The 23873-nt window shown below is 33.4% G+C and overlaps 1 non-coding gene across 1 annotated transcript; it reads right to left on the bottom strand.

Moving 5' to 3' along the window:
* Positions 1–5404: 5404 nt before the first annotated feature.
* Positions 5405–5511, bottom strand: LOC128293439 (small nucleolar RNA R71). The gene has a single exon (XR_008283622.1). It is a non-coding gene; the product is annotated as a small nucleolar RNA R71 (small nucleolar RNA).
* Between the last annotated feature and the right edge of the window lie 18362 nt (positions 5512–23873).

The following is a 23873-nucleotide window of genomic DNA, read 5'->3' as shown; positions in this document are numbered from 1 at the left end:
AACATGTGTAAATGTACAATTGGGTTAGTTTTACTATGGAAAGCATGTTAGTAAATTGCTTATTATTTTCATGCGAGCTTACGAAGCATAAAGCTTACCCCTTCCTTTCTATTTATTTTAGTGTTGTCAGGTTAACTCGGGGTTGGAGATTGTCGGAGGCAGCATCACACTATCAAGCCAACACTTTGACAGTATAAACACATATGCTAGAATTATCAAGTGAGTGGCATGTATAGGGACCTAGTTTTTATAGCATGTGTTATTATAATTTGGCCAAATATATTGGTCTTTAGTGAGCTAATGATTCTGACTTATAAATCTAGCTATTCATGTTATGTCCGATATTGGTGATGTGTATATGCTTATTTGCCATGCATGGTTGGTAATATGTTATGTGTTGTTGTGAATGTTTAAGTCCGTTAACGCCTCGAACCCTGCCCCAACGTTGGATACAGGAGAGGGGTGTTACATGTTAGGGTATTGGAAGTTGGCATGGAATACCCCAACAAAGATTTTTTTCTTGTTGCACTGAAGTGATACATCTTTATGAATGGTGTGAATTATCACGTCACAAAATCTCATTTGGAGAAATTTGAGAGAAAGTACGTCATTCGAGACGGGAGGTAAAAATGAAAAACCATGGCATCTTATTGAAAGAAGATGAGCTTGTGGATGATAAAAAAGTATTCAGCAGGTGCGTGATTCGATCACCCAATCTTCTCGCAAATGTGTCTTGACTGGGATCTTTATTTTTCCTAAAAACGTAACTTTAAGATGTAATTTGCAAGTGTAAGTCCAGATCATCTGAGGCTAAACTTTGACATGATATCTAACAGTATTCTACCTATGGTGAAGGCGAGTCCTAGGATTCCCATCCCAGTGTTGATTGCCAATATCCGTAGCTAGCACGATTACACACCATCATACTACAAAGCATGAGTCGCAAAATAAAAGGCTATGGATAAGTTGCATCACAACTGGGACAGGTCGTACAATGATTTATGGCAATGGTGTTAGGTACTGGATTGGTATATACGAAGTTTTGTAACTGCTCTGGAAATGTAGCAGCGTACTGTGATGATCGTCTAGTCCTTGGGAAAATAGTATTCAACCGACTCTTTTGGTTCTTCGATCAATGCAATGAAGCTTTCTGGAACTACAAGCCTTTGGTGTAAATTGATGGCTCCTGGTTGTATGGGAGGTATGAGCATCTTTTGTTGATGGCCATTGCCTAAGAAAGTAATCGAAAGATTTTGCCAATAGTGTTTGCAATAACTCCAAGAGAAAACGTAGATGATTGGGGTTTATACATTAGCCGATTGTGTTGTCATATTTTCCCCTAGCCCGACATATATGTCATCTCTGATAGAGGATCGAGAATCTTGGCCATTATTAAATGACATGGTAGCCTTTGGGATTGCACTCACCATAGGTGCTATATACGGCATGTTAGCTCTAACTACCACTCAGTATGGCCTTTGGAAAGTGAGCGAGATCAAGTCATTGACATGGGTATGTAGTTGCCACTATTTCCACAATCAAGCTATACCATTTAAGGGTTCATTGTTTACATTCATGGGTATACTTTCTCGACATGGTAAAAGCTCTTCCAATATTGTTTCCATGAAATGTTGGATAACTTGCGTACCATTAACAACTTGGTGCGGCGTACCTTACTAACATACCCTTCGAATAGTGGATGCAATCGTATGATGGTGTCTATGGTACGGGCACATGACGACGAACTTATTTGAATGCATCAATTCTATACTGAAAGGGATGCGTCATTTGCCAATAACCTCAATTATCAAAGAAACACACTTTCACCTAGTTGCCTTATTCCCAAAGCAGGAGACTGCATATGCTGGGAAGATTACGAGCGGACACGTTTGGTGCGAGGATGTCATAAGAGAAAATAGACAAAATATAGTAACAACAAACACTATGTATGTAGTGTGTCACTCACATAGAAACCTACAATTCTGGGTGATAGAGCACACTAGGCCCAACCAGGACATATTAGGGGAATCATATCATATCAATCTACCAAAAAAGACTTGCGATTGTGGGAGATTCTAGGCACTTTCATTCCCATGCACATACATAGTTGCTGCATGTGCGAATGTACGAATTGAGTAGACACCTTATATCAACGATTTGTATAGACTGAAATGCATGCACAATGTATGGAGACCTAAATCCTCACCCGTTCCATATAAGAGTATGTGGCCACCAATGTCCAGCTTGGCATTCAAGTTGGCCCTAAACATCAACTTGTGTTCACTTGAATACAAACCAATATAGATATTTGAGAGCTGGAAACCAACAGAGGTCATACGAATACTGTAAAAACCCAGGGCATATGAAAGCAACATGTCCTGTATTGAAGGGTACATTGGATCCACAACGTTGCTAGCATTCAATTTTTTCAAGCGATATAAAATTGATTACAATGCTTCCTTTTTGTTTACAAAATTTGTTCTATCTTTTTACTTACATTTCAATTCTATGTGTCACCGTCTACTAACATTTACATTGTGTAAAAATTTCTACTTTAAGCACTACTTTAAATAAAATGTTAAAATTATGTAGAATTTACATTAAAAGTTAATAAAGACAAATATGTGTTGCAATAGAAATATAAAAAAAGATCACTTTTCTATTAATGTCATTTATATTTGCATCATAATAAGTAAATAAAAAATATATCATCGGTGTCAGGCCAAATGTAGGCCATAGGATGGTGGCTGACGGATGTGCACAGGACTTCTACACAAAACTAGTAGTGTTGGCTCCGGTTGTTGATCGTGATCATCTTCTTCTTTGTCACCTTCACTCTTGTACTCATGTTCATCTCCATCATCATCTTCATCTTCATCTCTACCTCAACTTCGCCTTCGTCTCCATCACTTTCCTCCGTGCTTGAGTGCAGTGTTATCCTAGCCTCTCATCGTGTGTCCTCTACTCTACGGTAAGGTGGTTGCATTGATGACCTGCCTCGATAAAATAATGACACAGTGGGTTTTTGTGACACTATCAGTGAATAATCATATGATGTCGTGAAACTCGAATACGTAAGTATTCACCCAAGCATCGATACTGGCATCGGTGTTGCCATCGATGACAATACATGCATCATATCTAGCTCGGTGTTTACTATTGGCACCAACATCATAATGGCGGCATAAAATGCTAAGGACGGAGGTGCTCTGTAATATGTACTTGTGGGAGGGGTAGTTGTAGGGTGCTGTGGTGGAGCATAATATGGTGTTTGTGAAAAAAACACAGGGTTGGTGAAATGAACAAGAATTGATAAACCATAATTTATACATATTACTATCCCATGCTTAACATATTTTTTGGATGAATTATCCTTAGATTTGGTGAATTCGATGCTCCTAATCCTTTAATTTCATATTTTATACTTAGAAGAGCATAGGAGGGCAAAAAGAGCGAGAAACGGGCCAAAAACAGAGAAAATAGACCCATAGAGGAAATCAACACGGCCTGGACTTCCTCACACGGGTAAGCCACACAGCCGTGTCCATTTGGCAAGATCGAAGCACAACTTACACGGGTAGACTACACGCTCGTGCCTATTTAACAGCCTTGACCACGGTCTAGAGCAATTGTACACGAGTGTGTCACACGGGCGTGTCCCTGTCGAGCCCAAGTATAGTCCTATTCGGAAAAGGCCACTTTTGAGGGCTCTTAGGCATTCTAAAGCCTATTTAAACACCTGAGGAGGCACTAAGGAAGACACACGAAGTAGGAAGTAAAGAATTACTCCAAGAAAGCTGATTGATCCATCTCAGAAGCCGGATTATTCATCAAGACTGAAGATCTCCCTTTAATTTCCATTCAGGAGTTTTGGGTTTTCTTTATGTTTTGTATTCATTATTCTTCTGAAATGTTTTCTTTTATAATTATAAACTAAACCCCCTAAATACCTAAGGGGAATGAAACCTAAGACGGATCTTGTTATTATTATCTGAATTGTATGATAAATATTTGACTTGTTCTTAATTATGTGTGTGTTCTTAATTCTTGTCTTAATATTCCAGGATATTGATTCAAGTTAATGCGCTTATTCAGGGGAGCAAAGTCCCTATGTAAGAGTAAATTTGTCATAATTAAGCAGAGTTGATTACACGCCTAGAGATAAGTGAAAAGTTTTTGCCGAATTAGGGTGAAACCTAATTAGGGGATCCATAGATCGAGTTAATGCAACACTATGGCGTTAATTAGAAAGAGATTTCAATTAATCAACCTAGGGTTAGATGTTATTAGTCTCGACAGAGATAATAACAAAACTTAGGGATTTCTACAGATCAATTCAAATGAATAATTTGTCTAATTCAGAGTCAAATAACAAGTGAAGTCTAGGTGGATTTTTCCTTGGGTATTATCTTAATCAATCAAATTTTCTAAAAGTATTTTCCCCAATTTTCTTTCTCTCTAGTTAATTAGTTTAGATAAACAAATCCTTTAATTTTTAGGCTAGATAATAAAGAGAAAGTAATTACTATTACTCTTGGTTCCTTTGGGTTCAACAATCTGGTCTTGCTAAAGCTATACTATTGTTTGATAGGTACACTTGCCTTCATCGCGATAATAGTTAGTTTCAGGAACGATTAATTATAAATTTTTAAAACCTGTCGCGAATATCACAAATCAAGTTTTTGGTGCCGTTGCTGGGGAACTAAGATTTTAGGAACACTCGATTTTTATTACTTTAGCCATTTTAATTTATTTGTAATTTAAATTTTTATTTTCTTTTCTAATTTTTCTTTTATTCTCTCCTTGCGGGTTTTTATAGTGTATGACTAGAAGAAACCCATCGAGACCATTACTGTTTGATAGTGAGATCGATCGCACAGTTCACAGAAACTGAAGAGAAATAAGGCGAAGCTTAAGATACACAGAGGAAGAGCACGAGGACGATACTTCAACCACAACCGAGGAGATGGCTGAAAACCAGGAAAATCTGCTACCTCCTGCGATTGCCGCTGATCCAGTAAATCAGAATCCTGCTCCACGCACTATGTATGATTATGCTAAACCTACTTTAATAGGAACTGAGTCAAGTATAGTTAGGTCAGCTGTTACTGCAAATAATTTTGAACTGAAACCTAACACAATTCAAATGATACAGCAATTTGTTCAGTTTGATGGTTTGCAGGATGAGGATCCAAACAACCACTTGGCAAATTTTCTAAAGTTTTGTGATACATTTAAAATTAATGGCATTTCTGATGATGCCATTTGCCTTCGGTTATTCCCTTTTTCATTGAGGAACAAAGCTAAACAGTGGTTGAACTCGTTACCACGAGGGTCAATCACTACTCGGGAACAAATGGCCGAAAAATTTTTATTAAAATATTTTCTGCCAACTAAAATAGCCAGATTACATAATGATATCTCTTCTTTTGTGCAGATGGATTTAGGAACACTCTATGATGCATGGGAGAGATACAAAGACCTTTTAAGAAGATGCCCTCACCATAGGTTACCACTCTGGCTACAGGTTCAAACGTTTCACAATGGCTTGAATCCTTTGACTAGACAGATGATTGACGTAGCTGCTGGAGGAACTATCAATAATAAGACACCTAAGGAGGCTTATGAATTTATAGAAGAGATGCCACTGAATAATTATCAGTGGCCAGTCATGAGGACAAAGCCAACGAAAGCAGCTGGCGTTTTTAACGTTGATTTGGTCACCATGCTCTCTAATCAGGTAGAACTTTTGAATAGAAAAATTGACGGTTTTCTTGGTTCTTCACAGGTTCACCTAGTAATGCAATGCAATGCAAGTGGAGAGGATTGAGCAATTCAGAATACCCACCCTATGGCCACAACATAGAAAATGAGCAATTAAATTATATGGGTAATAATCCTCGACCTCAAAATAATCCTTATAGTAACACTTACAATGCAGGATGGAGGAACCACCCAAATTTCTCATGGCGAGGCCAAGGGAATCAGAAACCACCACCACTACCTCCAAGCATCCAACAACAACCTTACCAGCAAGAGAAAAAGTCAAACCTTGAGGAGATGCTAACAAAATTCATCTTGATGTCAGAAACTCATTTTCAGAATACCGAGACAACACTTAAGAATCAACAAGCATCGATCCAAGAGCTCGAAACTTAGATAGACCAGCTCACTAAATTAATATCTGAACGACCAACAGGAAATCTACCTAGTAACATCGAACCAAATCCAAAAGAGCATGTAAAAGTAGTTTCACTAAGAAGTGGGAAGGTATTGCTGAATCGGAAAAGAAGCCACCATAAAAAGTTGAAAGAAGCAAAGGAGATGAGGAAAAATTCGAAAACAATTATAATCCAATGCCAAAGGAATATAAACCGCCAATCCCATATCCAGCAAAGTTGAAGAAAGACTGCATGGATGCACAGTTTGGTAAATTTCTTGAACTTTTTAAACAATTTCACATTAACTTTCCTTTTGTTGAATCTATATCGCAGATGCCTATATATGCAAAATTTCTAAAGGAGATTCTAACAAACAAAAGGAAGTTTGAAGACCTGTCTACAGTGGAACTTAATGAGGAATGCTCAGCCATACTCCAAAATAAACTGCCAACCAAACTGAAAGATCTAGGAAGTTTTACTATTCCCTGTTTAATTGGTAATCTGAATATTGATAAGGCGCTAGCTGATTTAGGCGCTAGCATTAATTTGATGCCATATAAAATGTTTAAACAACTTGGTCTTGGGGAACCCAAACCCACTAAGATGAGCATTCAATTAGTTGATAGATCTGTTAAATATCCTAGGGGAATTATAGAGGACGTACTTGTAAAGTAGATAAATTTATATTCCCTGTTAATTTCGTTGTACTTGACATGGATAAGGATGTTGAAGTGCCTTTAATCTTAGGTCGTCCCTTTTTAGCTATCGCTAGGGTTGTTATTGATGTGGGTGATGGTAAATTGGTACTTAGAGTAGGTGACGAAGAGATCATTTTTAAAATTTATAATGCCATGAGATTTTCTAGGGAACAAGATGACTAATGTTATTTTATTGACTCTATTGATCATGCTACTCAAGATTATTTTTAGGAATTCGTACATAAGGACACGATGGAACTGTGTCTTACCCAAGGAAAGGGGGTGGACGATGATTCTGAGATAGGAACCAAACTGAAATCTAATGAAACCTCCCCAAAACCAGCGGAATATGAGGGTATTAAGATGAATGATGAACTTAAGCAAAAACCCTTTATTGAAGAATCCCCCAAACTGGAACTTAAACAATTACCGAATCACTTGGAATATGCATTACTTGGAAATAATTCTACATTACCGGTAATTATTGCATCAAACTTACAACCCAATAAGAAAGATAAATTACTCCAAGAAATTAAGAGAGCATAAAAGGGCCATAGCTTGGAAAATTTCTAACATTAAAGGGATCAGCCCTTCTTTTTGCACCCACAAAATTTTAATAGAAGATGAATATAAACCATGTGTGCAAGCACAAAGACGACTGAACCCTAACATGAAGGAAGTCGCTAACACTGAGGTAGTTAAACTCCTAGATGCTGGAATTATTTATCCTATTTTTGACAGTTCTTGGGCAAGTCCAGTGCAGGTTGTTCCTAATAAGGGAGGCATGACTGTTGTAGCCAACAAGAAGAATGAATTAGTCCCAACAAGGACAGTCACAAGTTGGAGAGTTTGCATTGATTATAGGAAGCTGAATGATGCCACAAGAAAATATCACTTTCCCCTTTCATTCATTAACCAGATATTGGAAAGATTATCAGGGCACATGTACTACTGCTTCTTAGACGGACTCCTTGGTTATTTTCAAATCCCAATAGCTCCTGAAGATCAAGAAAATATGATGTTTACATGTCAATATGGTACGTTTGCTTATCGTAGAATGCCTTTTGGATTATGTAATGCTCCTACTACTTTTCAGCATTGCATGATGGTCATTTTTTACGAACTCGTAGAAGACATCATGGAGGTATTTATGGATGATTTCTTGATTTTTGATAACTCTTTCCATCTTTACCTTAAAAATTTAAAATGAGTTTTAATAAGATGTGAGGAAACAAATCTCGTGCTTAACTGTGAAAAATGTCACTTTATGGTCCAAAAAGGTAATGTGTTAGGACATAAAATTTCTAGTAAAGGGATTGAGGTTGATAAAGCTAAAATTGAAGCCATTGAGAAACTGCCTCCCCCTAATTCGGTAAAGGCTATTAGAAGTTTTTTAGGACATGCTGGGTTTTATAGAAGATTTATTAAAGACTTTTCTAAATTAGCTAAGCCTTTGACTAAATTACTAGAAAAGGATATTCCTTTTAATTTTGATCAGGAATGTTTAGAAGCATTTAATACTTTAAAGGTTAAATTGACTAAAGCTCCAATTATATTTGCACCTTATTGGAATTCACCTTTTGAACTAATGTGCGATGCAAGTGATTTTGCAGTAGGTGCAGTTTTGGGACAGCGAAGAGATAAGCATTTTCAACCTATCTATTATGCTACTTTGACAGTTGCACAAGAAAACTACACCACCACAGAGTAAGAGCTGCTAGCTGTGGTTTTTGCATTCGATAAATTTAGGCCATATCTAATATTGTCTAAAGTTTTCGTTTATACTGACCATTCTGCTCTTCGCTACCTTTTAACTAAGACTGATGTAAAACCTCAACTTATCTGATGGATTTTGTTATTGCAGGAATTTGACTTGGAGATCAAGGATAAGAAAAGAGCTGAAAATCTCGCAGCTGACCACCTTTCCAGGCCTGAAAATTCAGTACCAAAGAGCTAGATGAAGGTGAAATAAATGATTCATTCCCTGAAGAACAATTTTTTGCTATATCTGAATCTGGGGTACCTTGGCTTGCTGAAATTACAAATTTTTTAGTTGCCAACATTATCCCAAAAAGGTTGACACATAAGCAAAAAAAGTGATTCTTTACTGATGTGAAAAATTACTTTTGGGAAGACCCTTTCCTTTTTCGTATATGTGCAGATCAAGTCATTAGGTGATGCGTTATAAGGACAGAAGCATTAAAGATCTTGGAACACTACCACTCAGGACCAAGTAGAGGACATTACAATAGGAATAAGACCGCACATAAAATACTCGAATCAGGTTTTTATTGGCCTACTCTATTCAAAGATGCCAACAGGTATGTTACTTATTATGGCAAATGCCAAAGATAGGTAATATCTCCAAACGTGATGAAATACCTCAAACATATATGCTTTCTTGTGAAATATTTGATGCTTAGGGTATCGACTTCATGAGTCCATTTCCTAGTTCATTTGGGAATAAATACATCTTAATAGCTATTGATTATATGTCTAAATGGGTTGAAACCCAAGTTCTACCTACTAATGATGCTAAAGTAGTAGTACGTTTCCTTAAAAAACTTTTCTCTCGATTTGGAACACCTAGAGCAATCATCAATGATAGGGGTACTCATTTTTGTAACGTCCAATTTGAAAAGACCCTCAAGAAATACGAAATTCACCATAGAATAGCTACCCCTTACCACCCTCAAACTAGTGGACAAGTCAAAGTGGCAAATCGAGAGCTTAAACGTATCCTAGAAAAGACAGTGGAATTAAACAGGAAAGATTGGGCAATGAAAGTAGATGATGCTTTATGGGCTTATAGAACTACTTTTAAGACCTCCATAGGGACATCACCTTACAGACTTATTTATGGAAAAAGTTGTCATCTACCATTTGAGTTAGAACATAAAGCATTTTGGGCTATAAAATTTCTAAACTTTGATCCCAAATTGCAGGTAAAAATAGGTTGATACAGTTAAACGAGTTAGATGAGTGGCGAACCAATGCATATGAAAATTCACGACTATACAAGGAAGCAACGAAACGCTGCCACGACACTCGTTTGAGACAAAATAAACAATTTGAAGTTGGAGATATTGTACTGTTATATAACTCGAGGCTCAAATTGTTCCATAGGAAGCTTAAATCACGATGGTTAGGTCCATTCGTAGTCAAAACTATCTTCCCATATGGCACCGTAGAGGTAAGTCACCCATCACAAGGTACTTTCAAAGTAAATGGACATCGTCTCAAACCTTACAACGGTGAGAATTTTAAACTTGATAGAGAGGAGCTAAGGCTCTACGACCCGCCCTAAATTTACCCACAAGGTAGAGTCGAGCTTAGACTCTAAATAAGCGCTTCTTGGAAGGCAACCCAAGCACTAACCTCACTAAATAGGATTTATCTTTTTCTTTATCCGTTCATAGTTTACCTGTAAGAATTTTTGACATTTGATAGGGGTGCACACGCTAGGCACACGGGCGTGCCTAAGGCCGTGCTCAGACCACGGGAGGTAGCACGGTCGTGCAATACGGTCGTATGAAAACAGAGCAAAGTTTTTTCCCAAACACGGGATTCAATAAGTTGCCACGATCGTGTGACATGGTCGTGGGCAAAACTGCCAAAGTAACACGGGGGTGCGACACACCCGTGCCCATCCCTCGTGGTCGATAGTGTCAAAAGAACACGGGCGTGTGCGAAACCCACGGGCGTTGGAGAAGCGAACCATATCGCACGTGGCCGTGCGATACGACCACATGACCCCACGGCCTAGACACACGGGTGTGTCCTCATGCCATGTAACGATTACTCATTTCACGATAAAAACGGGCAAAACGTGAACCACACGGCCGTGTGACACGACTGTGTAAGAACCGTATGGGACCACATGGTCGTACTTTTTTTTATTTACTTTTATTTCAATTTATTTGGAAACTCATTTTTATTTTATAAACTCGGCTTATCTTTATGATTATAATCGAATTATTCCCTTAATTCCCTTTTACAAGTAGTGCATTCTCAGTTATCCCTCAGAATCATGCCTTTCCTTCAGTTTTATCTTCAATTCTCGCTCTCCAATTCAAGGATTTCATCCAAAAATTCAGGAAATTTCACTTCTCTCCCTATCTTATGATCTTATATCTCTATTTTTTAGTATATCTACCTTTGTACATTGAGGGCAATGTACATCTTAAGTGTGGAGGGATTACTTATATCATGATTAGAAAAATCCCGAATTTTTATTCTCATGTGATCTTCTCATATCATTATTAGAATGAATTTGATTAATTTATGATTTTTATTGACTTGTCTTGAATTAAGACATAGGCATTCATGCATCAACTTTTTAAACTTTAAGGAATTAGAGAATCAAGCATGATAAGTTGATTTTTGAGAATTAAAAATTTTTAGGTTGTTTCCCCAAGTTTAAGTATTATCTTGAATTAAAATTCACAGGTTTAAACATCAAAAAGACATAATTTTTGTGAAAGCTTGAGCCTTTAGAGCATCTATTTCTTTCATGCTCACTTTTATTGTTGCTTTGAGTGCATCAATATTGAATTGTTATTCTAGAACTTGCTTGATTATGCATGTCAAGACCACACCATTTGATTTGATATGTCAAAATGATAAAGGCACTTAGGTTTAACCTACTCACTCCATAAAAGCCTACCTTCATAATTAACCTTTAGTGAACCCCCTTGAGCCTAACAACCCATTCATTGATCCACCCTCCATATTAACCCATAACCCATTATTGTTGAAATCCCCTATATTAATTTGATCTGTATTTTTGTCGAGATTTGATTTGAATAAATTACTTAACTATGTTTTATGTTTAATAGATAGCTTTTATTATTTGACTTGTTCTTAAAAAATAATAATAAAAAAATAATAATAATACATACATACATATATACATATATACATACATTCATTGCGATTTTAGTTTTTGAGCTTAAGTGTTTAATTCCATATTCTAAGAAGAAGCTCATATGTATTCAATTGATGATTAGTTATTTTTCTATTAGGTAATTTTTCAATTCAATCTCGATTCTAACCTTTTCTTTTAGCTTGTGACCACATCCCCTGACCAAAGTCACATTACAACACTCTAAAGACCTTTTGATTGACGTTTCATCTCAATTTATAGCGGTGGAGATTTGATTTTCATGCAAGCCTATGGTAATAACTTTTCATATTGACTGTTGAGTGCTTTATTTGATGTCCTTAAACACCTCAAGTGATTTGAGTGAATCTTTAGTGAGGATGCTAAACTCTGTGATATTTTGATCAAAGGTGATTACTTAGATGATGGGGGACACCTATGTCTTCGTGATAAAATGCTCAGCTTGGAATGTTTGAAACTTTGATGTACTTTTAGTTGAACTTTCAATGTATAATTACTTATGGATTATTTTGAGATATTATTGATAGGGATTATAAATTGAGAAAAATTTATTTTGATTGTGAGTTGAAGATTTTGCTTGAGGACAAGCAAACGCTTAAGTGTGGGGGTATTTGATAAACCATAATTTATACATATTACTATCCCATGCTTAACACATTTTTTGGATGAATTATCCTTAGATTTGATGAATTTGATGCTCCTAATCCTTTAATTTCATATTTTATACTTAGAAGAGCATAGGAGGGCAAAAAGAGCGAGAAACGGGCTGAAAACAGAGAAAATGGACCCACATGGGAAATCAACACGGCCTGGACTTCCTCACACGGGTAAGCCACACGGTAGTGTCCATTTGGCAGGATCGAAGCACGACTTACATGGGTAGGCTACACGCCCATGCCTATTTAACAACTTGACCATGGTCTGGAGCAATCGCACACGGGCGTGTCACACGGGTGTATCCCTGTCGAGCCCAAGTATAGTCCTATTCAGAAAAGGTCACTTTTGAGGGCTCTTAGGCATTCTAAAGCCTATTTAAACACCTGAGGAGGCACTAAGAAAGACACGTGGAGTAGGAAGCAAGGAATAACTCCAAGAAAGCTAATTGATCCATCTCAGAAGCTGGATTATTCATCAAGACTGAAGATCTCCCTTCAATTTCCATTCAGGAGTTTTGGGTTTTCTTTATGTTTTGTATTTATTATTCTTCTGAAATGTTTTCTTTTATAATTATGAACTAAACCCCTTAAATACCTAAGGGGAATGAAACCTAAGACGGATCTTATTATTATTATCTGAATTGTATGATAAATATTGGACTTATTCTTAATTATGTGTTCTTAATTCTCGTCTTAATATTCTAGGATATTGATTCAAGTTAATGTGCTTATTTAGATGAGCAAAAGTCCCTGTCTAAGAGTAAATTTGTCATAATTAAGCAGAGTTGATTGCACGCCTAGAGATAGGGAGACAAGATTTTGTCAGATTAGGGTGAAACCTAATAAGGGGATCCATAGATCGAGTTAATGCAACACTAAAGCGTCAATTAGAAAGAGATTTCAATTAATCAACCTAGGGTTAGACGTTATTAGTCTCGAGAGAGATAATAATATAACTTAGGGTTTCTACGGATCAAGTCAAATGAGTAAATCGTCTGATTCAGAGTCAAATAACAAGTGAAGTCTAGGTGGATTTTTCCTTGGGTATTGTCTTAATCAATCGAATTTTCTAAAAGTATTTTCCCCAATTTTCTTTCTCTGTACCCTTAGTTTAGTTAATTAGTTTAGATAAACAAATCCCTTAATTTTTAGGCTAGATAATAAAAAGAAAGTAATTACTAGTACACTTGGTTCCTTTGGGTTCGACAATTCGGTCTTGCTAAAGCTATACTACTGTTTGATAGGTACACTTGCCTTCATCGTGATAATAGTTAGTTTCAAGAACGATTAATTATAAATTTTTAAAACCTATCACGAATATCATGAATCAAGAATAAATAGAGTGAACTGACTAGGATGTGTGTGGACATCAGTGGTGCTTGTTGGGTTGGAACCGGTGACGAACCCGACGTGACGCCTCTTTTGAACCTACGCTACTGGCCCGCTCATTGTTACCTCTTCTGACAAATTTTCCTACTCCTTGGCTCCACCGATAGTAAATATAGCTTGTCAGTGACTCTGAACCAGGGCATGTACTCCAAACAAGTCTTCATTTCCGATGAGAAAAAAGGGTTCGCGGATGGGTTAGAATTTCATCCTACAATCTCAAATGTCGATGTACTTCTTGCGACAATCTTGCCAAATTTTTTCATTCTTCTCCTGTAAATCCAAGTTGTCTCGCAACGACAACTAAATTTGTTGCCTACACCTGAACTGTCGCATCACTCAATCTAATCTGTGTATTTTCACCATCATGTAAATGATCAACAACACATTTGTGTCCCACATAATCCGATTGGCCAAAAATTTCGGCAGGACGCATTCTATAATATTTGGGTTAGCATATGACATCCATTCAAACTGCAATGCACAATTGTAAAGTCTATTATGTATGGAATTTTATGTTACAAATCATTACGCAATTATTATAGGTTTAGGGTAAATAAGTAACTAATCTTGGCTTCCAAGAGCTGATCTAACAACAGTCGAATATCTTTGAGCTGCTCGGGTAGTCTCATGTAACTCGGCCCATGGTTCCACCAATACAAGTGATATGTTAATTCAAACATATAATAAATAAACATTTACTATACAAACTACATATTTATTAAGAAATTATTTTTACCTTGTCACCAATGGAAACATATATGGGTTGTTCACTCGGGGACAAAGAAATGGCAGTTGCCACTAGGTCCATGATTGTAGTAAGAGCAGGCAAACACCGATTGACATCTTATCTGGTTCCGTCACCCAACAGAACTCCCAATATAATGTGGTTAACACGACTAATCCCCAACTCATTCGTCTGCTTTCTTTAAAGTGGACTAGGTGTAGTGGCCACCTTATGTGTACCAAATTGTAAGAGTTATCGAGTATTAGAATGCCTCCGATTAACCTCAAGATGAATGCTCAAGCGTATTGTTCTTTAATGACACCGGGTGTGTTCATAGGAAGCTCTTTGAAATTGTTTTCTAACCACTTCATATCTATCCGGCCACTGTAAAACTTATTTAGCACCTTATTCAAAAATGTCTCGCAAAGGTCCTCTTTACCGAGAATGACTTCTGACCCCGTGACGACTAGCTCATCCACTGATAAATCAAGTTGTAAAGCTACATCTTCGAGTGTGATTGTACACTCGCCACATGGAAGATGGAAAGTCTATGTCTCAGGCCTCCAACTTTCCACCAATGCGCTGATAAGTGTAGGATTGAGTTTACAGCCTCCGAGCATACGAGACGCATGCAAGAATCCTACACCTTACAAGTAACCAGAAATTTCAATGATTAGGCCCTTTGACAAATTATGTATGAACCCCTTCAAAACACGAACATCCGCCTATTTATATCGAAAAAAATATTAAAAAATATTATAAAATACTTTAGAATTAACTCAATTGAAAATAACAAAATTTAAAATTTCGTCTTACCATTATCGCTAGAGCGGCAGAAATGTGCTTGTCGTCGAAATGAATCAGAAAAGTTATCATTCGTGAAAACTTAATCAAAATAAATAATATACGAAATAATTAAATAAATCTACAATATTTTTAAACAAGCGTATCGAGAAATTTAGAACTAAACTTGAGAAAATCTAGAGAGTTGAAAGTTTAAAAAGAATTGAGAGAGTTGGATCTGAGTGAAAAGAATGAAAAATGACCTGGTATTTATAGAAAAAAAAATTATCGTTAGGGCCCTTCAAAAATTTTACTGTTGCCAACGTTCAAAAAAATAATCGTTGCACACTCTCTCTAAAAGCAACTTATTTCTCAAAATTTTAAAAAAAATGCCCTAAAGGTCAAATAAAAAAATTGGCATATAAAGCTAATCTAGCCTAAGATTTATTTAATAATATACCACTCACGATGAGAATGAAAAAGAATTATATAAAATTGTATTTATAAAATTAGTATAATAAAAAATTAGTTGAAATAGTAAACCTCTCATGTCTTAAGTTCAAATATAATCATATGTATTTTTATATTTTAAATAAAATATAAAATAACAAAAATAATCTCAAATAATGTTTGTTATTTAAAAATAGTAACAGATTTTTTTTATAATTTTTAAATTGAGTTAGGACCGAACTGATGGGTGACAGCAACTCAATCAACCCTTTAAATAATAGCATAGATATACATGTTTCAAAGATTATTATATAGGGTAAATACATAAATGGTCACACGACTATTATTAAGTTTTTTGTGAGATCACTCAACTTTAAAAAATTACAAAATGATAATTCAAGTTATTATTTTTGTGTTTTTTAGTTCATTTATGTTAAATCACTTGCACCCCACATCGGATTTTAAAATTTTAAAATTTTTGACACGTAAATATTCATATAATTTATGGAAATAAAAACTAAATAAAATAATAACCAACCCATCACAAAAATAATTAAACCATATAATTAGTTTAAAACCGTAAACAGTAAACGCCAAAAATTTCATTCCATTCTCAAAATTCATTCAATTATAACATGCCATTGGCAAATGCTGGGGTTAGATTGAGGTTTACAGATAACAACAACTCCCATTTCTTGCCTATAAATTCATTTCTTTTATCGCCATTTCACTTGATTCATAACTCAAACAAAAAATTTCATTTTCTTTTAATAAAAAAAATGTCAGGACAAAATACTGCTCAGAATTTTGCAAACAATGTTAAAATAACTGGTCAAGCTCAGGTAAATAATTCAATTCTTTGTTTTTTCTTAATTTAAAAAATTATTGTTAATTAAACATAATGGGTCATTTTTATATATGAAAAATTAATGAATGGTAGTGCAATATCTTTCATCCCCTTCAACACTTACCCAGGGAGGAGATGATGAAGCAGGGCTCTCAATTATTGTTTTAAGCTTTGTTTTGTCTGATATGGGTGTTTCAGCTCTCCCTTTTCTGGTAAGTGGTGTAATTCTCTTCTATTTTCGGAAGAATAATATAAATTTTTGCTGAGAAAAAAAGAGAATAAGTATATAAATTAAATATCTAGTTTCAACCTATTTTAAGGACCAAAATTAAAATTTGACCATTGTCTTATATTGTAAAAAATGTTACTCAAGCCTAAAAAATAGGAAGCTACTGTTAGTCCCTAAAACTCTTATAGTATTCAAATTATATAACCATAAAATATTTTAATCGAAAAGTTAAATATATTAATTATTTGGACTAATTAATAATATTAAAAAATATAATAACTAAATTATATTATAAATTAAATTATATAAATTAAATCTCAAATTTAAACATAATAGAGTTATCAAAACTAAAATATAACTATTTCTCTAAAAATGTAAATATATACAGAGAGGGGGAGGATAAATGAGGACATATTGCACAAGGAGAACCTAATGGACACCACCTTTATATATATATATATATATATATATATAGAGAGAGAGAGAGAGAGAGAGAGAGGTATATAGATATTTTAAATAAAAGTATCCTTTTCATAATAAGTATCATAAAAGTAATAAATCGTGATATATATATATATATATATATATATATATATATATATATATATATATATATAAAAAATAAATACCTCGATATAATATTGTTACATTGTAAATGTAATAAGGTTTTACTAATTTTACAATTAAGTTGAGACTCAATTAATAAATGATATCAACTTAAACAAATACATTATAATAGATAATAAATAAATAAAATTCTCATTTCACATAACAATTTAATAACACTAAATAAAATGAGCTAATAGCATAAACTTTACTTAAGACCCAAAGGTTTTGGGGTGGTAAAGAGTGAATCTAGGCTGGAGTTTATTATTAGGTAGCTTAGCTTTACTTTGGGTTTGGGTCACACTTTGGGCCATTCCTGCATTTCTTTTTCTTAATCTTTTATATTTTTCAACTAATTATAAAATTTATCCTTTTACGTTTCATAATCTTTCTATAATTTTAATATTAAATTATTAAAAATCCACATAATGACACCCTTGTCTATAAATATAACATACATTCTTAGATATTTACAATTTGACATAGACTTGGGCCTAAGCTTTAGTCCTTTTAGGAGAATTGAAGAGCCCACTGATATCAAATTTGACTGAAAGTTTATACTTACATTGGCGGGTGAACTTTTGGTATAAGTCATAAAAAGTCCCTATACTATAGGGTGATGAGCAATTTAATTTCTTTCAAAACAATTTGTTAAATAAAGGATATTTGAAGCCCACATTAATTATTTTTTTAATTCATGTTCATTTAAATAACTAAAGAAATTTGAAATATATAAAAGTTAGAATAAACAAATAAATAATTCAAAGAAATCTTAAAATCCAAAAAAAAAAAAAAACTTCCAAAAAATTAGAACATTAAAAATTTTAAAAATGAAATAAAAATATAACATTAGAAAACTTTAAAACTTTATATAAAATTTCAAAATCTAAACATTTATATTTTTATATAATTATTTCTCATAGATATCTTGAAGAAAATCAGTATAAAATATTTTTCCCAATTAATATTTAGTTTGAAATGTTATTTTTATGAATAATCCGTTAATACTAACTTTTGATGAACTGTTTTGTTGAAAATATTAAAATTTAGAAGTGATATACGAAGAAAAATTTCAAAAACTATTTTTATTTTCTAGAATTTTTGTTTCTTTCAAAATTGGAATTTTAAATAAATTTCCAGTTTTTTTTTTGATAATTTTTTATCCTCCTTAGATTCAAACTTATATAGTTTTTTCAAATTTTTTAAAAATTCAAGCCTTTGAAAATTATCATTTTATAATTATTTAGAATTTCTTAGAATTATTACAACTTTTCGAAACTTTGGAAACATTTTATTATATTTTTAGTTTTAAGTATTTTAAAAAATAATATAATATATATATATATATATATATATTTTCTTTTCAATTTTATGAAGTTTTTAATTTTCAGTCAATGGTAGAAGAACATGTGTCTGTCTTGAAATAAGTTATGACATCTTCAATTGTTTTTATTTGTTCCCATTTGAATATGACATGAACTAAATTACCCTATTTATTTTAAGAATGAATAAATTGCTCATAACCCTATGGCACGAGTATCAGTAGTTTACAATGCTAATAATCTCAAATTGCTAATAAATATATAGTATAAAGAAATTTAAATATAATTTGAGTAATTAAGCTAAGTGTCAAATTCACCATGCTTGTCTATTAGTGTGTGTATAGTCAAAAATAGCACTTGGAGCCAACAAGTGTTAAGTATAATGGTAAGGTATAATGCACTCCCAAGGAGAAAATGAGTTTGAGTCTTGGATATGACATTGTTGAGAGGGTCACAAACCCCAAACATAAATTATAAAATAGACATAGAAGATATCATGAAAATGGGCACTTAGGCTTAAGTTTGATAGTGTAATTTTCTTATATATTTATTATTTTTATTTTTGAATTAATTATAATAATTTTTTATCAAATTTCTGTCTAAATAAATATATTGAAATAAGAGAACTGTTCTAGAAAGTTTTAGAAATGTAGAAATATATATATATATATATATATGTAATGGAAAAGTGTTGTAGAAAAACACATTTTCGCTAAAAGATATGTACCAAGGGGCATATACTTTAAGGTGTAACTATTCATTTCCTATATAAGACTTGGTTCTTTTTGTCATTTTCACTACTCTGATTTGTTGTTTATGACTTAGTTGTATCATGTAGGCATAATTAAAAGCTTTAAGGAAAGTGATTTCACACTTCAAAGTCTTATTCTTATTTCTTTATTATAACTTTCTTCACATTATTTTTTTTACAATTTTAAGGCTTTTAATTACCATTTCTTACAATCATCATGGAGATTGAATTTACTTCAAGTCTAAAAGTTTATCAAGATATTATCAAGTTATATAGGTTAAAGAGGATCAATTACACAAGATTGAAAGATAAGATGGTATTTTTGTTAACTATGTTAAAAATTTATTATGTTCTTTATTCAAATCTTTAGCCATTACCAAAAGCAACGCTTATAAATTCTGATGTTATAGTAAAAGAAAAATGCAAATGCCAAGAAGATGAGTGTATTTTGCATTTTCTGTGGATAAATTTTAAATTCCTTCACATATCAACTATATGATCTTCACAGAAATATGACTTCACCAAGAGAAATCTAGATCACTTTTGAGAATTTTTTATAAAAATGAGAAGAAAGGCGCAAATAAGTTTCTTACTTTAAAATACTTTGAATTTAACATTTTTGATGTAAAACCTATCATTGACTAAGTGCGTGAGTTGACAATTCTAGCTTTTAAGTGGGATCTTGATTCAAGTTCCTAATTCAGTTCAAGTGGGAGCAATTTTATCCAAATTGCCTCCTTCTTAGAATGGGTATAGGAAAAGGATATTGTGTTCTCTAGAATCCTATACAATTCAAGATTTCGTAAACCACTTGCAAATTAAGGCTAAAAACCACACTAAGGATGCACTTATTCTTGGTTTTAATGTAAACTTTGATAGTGAAAAGAATTCTTGAAATGGCCTAAAAAGGTCTTGAGTTTAGAAGAAAGACTTCAATCAGACTAAGGAAAGAAAGGCTAATAAAATGTGTTTCCATCGTAGAATGAAAGGACTTTTCATCAAAGCCTATAGATTCAAAAATTCTAGAAATAAGACTAATGGTTCTATAAGCACAAATACAATAAATATTGATGAACAAGATGTGAAGGAGCTTATTACGATGGTGATTGAAATACAAAATGACATGGTAATTGAAGTTCATATGGTTACTATAACAAAGTCTACTGAAGGTGGTTGGATTCTAGGGCTACTATTCATGTATGCAATAATAAAGAACAATTCAAGATGTATACAAAATGTGAGAAACTAGAAGAGATCCTAATGGGGAACAATAATGTAAAAGGTCCTTGGCAAAGGAACCATTGGACTGAAATTTACTTTTAAACAAAAGTTAAATTTACTTAATGTATTCCTTGTTCTCAATTTTAGAAAAAAAATCATGTATATGCATATCTACTTTGCAAAAATGGATTCAAATTTGTATAACTGTTGGTAAGGTGATAGTTTTAAAAAATTATGTATTTGTTGAGAAAGGTTACTTATGTGATAGCAACAAATTAGTCTCCAATCCATAGTTTTCACTCATTGATAATCATGGTAGAGAAAGGACTAACAATAAACTAGCCTCCAATCCATAATTTCCACTTCTTGATCATCATGGTAGAGAAAAGACTAACAATAACAAAGTTCAACAAGTTTACACCCTGCCATGCCAAATTGGTTGAGTAAGGACAATGAGAATTAGTCAATCCCCATTCACTCTTAAGTCCTAAGTTAGCCTCCAAGTAAGGTATAATACCAAGTATCTCATTCGTTCTCATCCTTATACGAAAGGATGTTCTAAGTAAGGTATAATATTGGAAGTTGATAATATTCTACTCATTAGGAATGAAGTAGGGACATGTCATCAATTATATTAATGCTTATGCAATAGTTTAGTATGAAGAAGGGCGACGCCAAAAATAATTTGGAGGGGCAAATCTTTTATAAGAACTAAAATACAATTTCATCTTTGTATTGGCACATATCTTTATAGTTTTCATAAGAACTAAATCAAAATTTTATCATTTTTTGTGAGATAAACTATAATTTTACCATATATTAATCTAAAATATTATTAATTTTTAGGGGTTTAAAGAGAAAATTTTCCATTTTAAAGGGCCAGAGCCCTTGCTTGCCCTTGCCTTCGCCTTTGCTACGAAGGACTTAAGGAAAGTTAATCATGTTTTAAGTGTTCGATTACTTAAAACATCAAAAGAACATAACGGTCTTATCCTAAGCTTCATACCTTGAAAAAGTTGCGGAAACATTTGTAATAGAAGGTAACTAAACCTTCTATAATAGGCTAACATCTTTCTCTAGAAGATTGTCCTAAGACAAAGGAAGAAAAAAGGCGTATGAGTAAGGCTATGGAAAACCTTATGTCCATGATGCTATTTGTTACTTAGTGGAATATTGAATTGATTTGAAGCACTTTATGGTCCAAAGTAATACAAATTCGTGGAATACATACTCTAGTATCTTCAGAGAATGAGGGATAATAAGTTAGTATATTCTGGAGGGAACCAATACTCATTAAATATACATGTTTCGACTTTTAGACTTGTAGTGATTCAAGGAAATCAATATCAAACAAGAAATTTGTGGAGGAATATCAATTAGTTATTCACTATTTGATTTCATAAAATGAAACCTAATAAGAGGATAAAGATATTGTAAATTAAAGGATTAAATATGAATTCTAATGAAATAATTGATGGTATTAGAATAAGGACTTATATAAATTATTTAAATTATAATGGTGCTAGTGGGAATGGTAACAAACTAATATTATGCATACGAGGACAACACAATGATTACCTTTACTAGAAACCTTTGTAACACAAGTTAGAAGGTTTGGGATACAAAATATGATTCACTTAGACCACTAAGGCAAGTGAAAAATTGTTTGGTATTTGCGTTTTAAGTATTGTAATTTTATTAGATTTAATAAATTTCTAAAATGATCAAACGAATTATTCAAGGAAATATATACATATCATATGTTTTTTCTTGTATCTATGATGGTTTGTCCTAAATGGTTTTGCATGTATAAACAAATTATATAAGTAAACATGTCTCATTAATTACCTATGTTAAACTAATAAGAAGTAGCACCAAAAGTACTAATAAGAAGACAACTTTTATTGGTAATCCAAAACCAGGTCCATTCTCCATGAAATCATGGTTAACAAGTGAATATTAATGTTAGCACTATTATGTTGTCTTAAGTCGAAAAGAAGGAGACAGATTGCTGTGGTTATTGAAGCAGGGTTGACTCTCAAGTAGAGACATGGATGTGTTAGTTTGGACTGACAACACATTGCAAGATTAATTCACATGAAACATTTATTGTGTGTTCACTTTAGTCCAAAGTAAGTAAATGGTTAAAAGTGTTTGATTTATATGCTTTGTTGTATTAGTGACTAAAGTGTCTCAGTTGTAATTCGGTACATTGAGTATATAACCCGTACATAATGTAACTTTGCTTATAGATACATAATTATAGATTTTACCAAGAGTTAAGAGTATTCTCTTAAAAATATTATATGGTTGAAGTAAATACGTGGTTGTCGGTCATGTTAGATTGACTAAAATCATCCATCCATTGGTGGATGATATTATATAATAGAACTTTATGAAAAAGTTATCAATGTTAATGAACAGATAAAACCTAAAAGGATCACTGGCGTCAACAAAGTTTTGCTTGTTAACATTTATAATGATATATAATTAAGAGTTCAACATCAAGACTAATAACTATGTAACTCATAGATGTAGAGTTGAAATTCAATTACCTAACTTATAATTTAAATTGATTTAATAAATGAATATAGTTATGAGTTATATCCGTAATAAAATTTTAAAAAAATTATGCAAAAAGATACTTGAATCGAAAATTATCTAAATCCCATATCAACTAAACTAAAAAAAAAAAATCCTACTTGAAAAAGGAATTTGGACCTTGAAGAACCTCACCCGACTCATCTTGTCACCTCTCTCATATATATTTATGTATATAGCTAAAAAATGGGTTTTGGTTGAACATAGTCAACAAATACGTGCTCAAGGTGATAATAAATATGAAACAATTAATTAGTTTGAGGCATGCAAGCCTCAATATTGTAGCCATTGTGCTTGTAAAAATGTCCACAACAGCCTATGAAAGTTTAGAGGCAGCTCCCATCTCTCTAATTATGAGAATTAGACTGACCGACACTCCCTCATTAAGCATTAAAATATAAACGAGCAGCTCGGGAAAGGCTGAGAATTATAGGATCATGCGCAATGCAAAACCGCACGCGCACTGACTCACTGCACTGCCCGCGGCCCAAGGTGGCCAGACGCCCAGGCCCCCGCCGAGGCTCCTCTTCCT

Source organism: Gossypium arboreum, chromosome 5, assembly GCF_025698485.1.
Source record: "Gossypium arboreum isolate Shixiya-1 chromosome 5, ASM2569848v2, whole genome shotgun sequence".
NCBI lineage: Eukaryota > Viridiplantae > Streptophyta > Magnoliopsida > Malvales > Malvaceae > Gossypium > Gossypium arboreum.
This window is presented reverse-complemented; position numbering and strand designations above follow the sequence as displayed.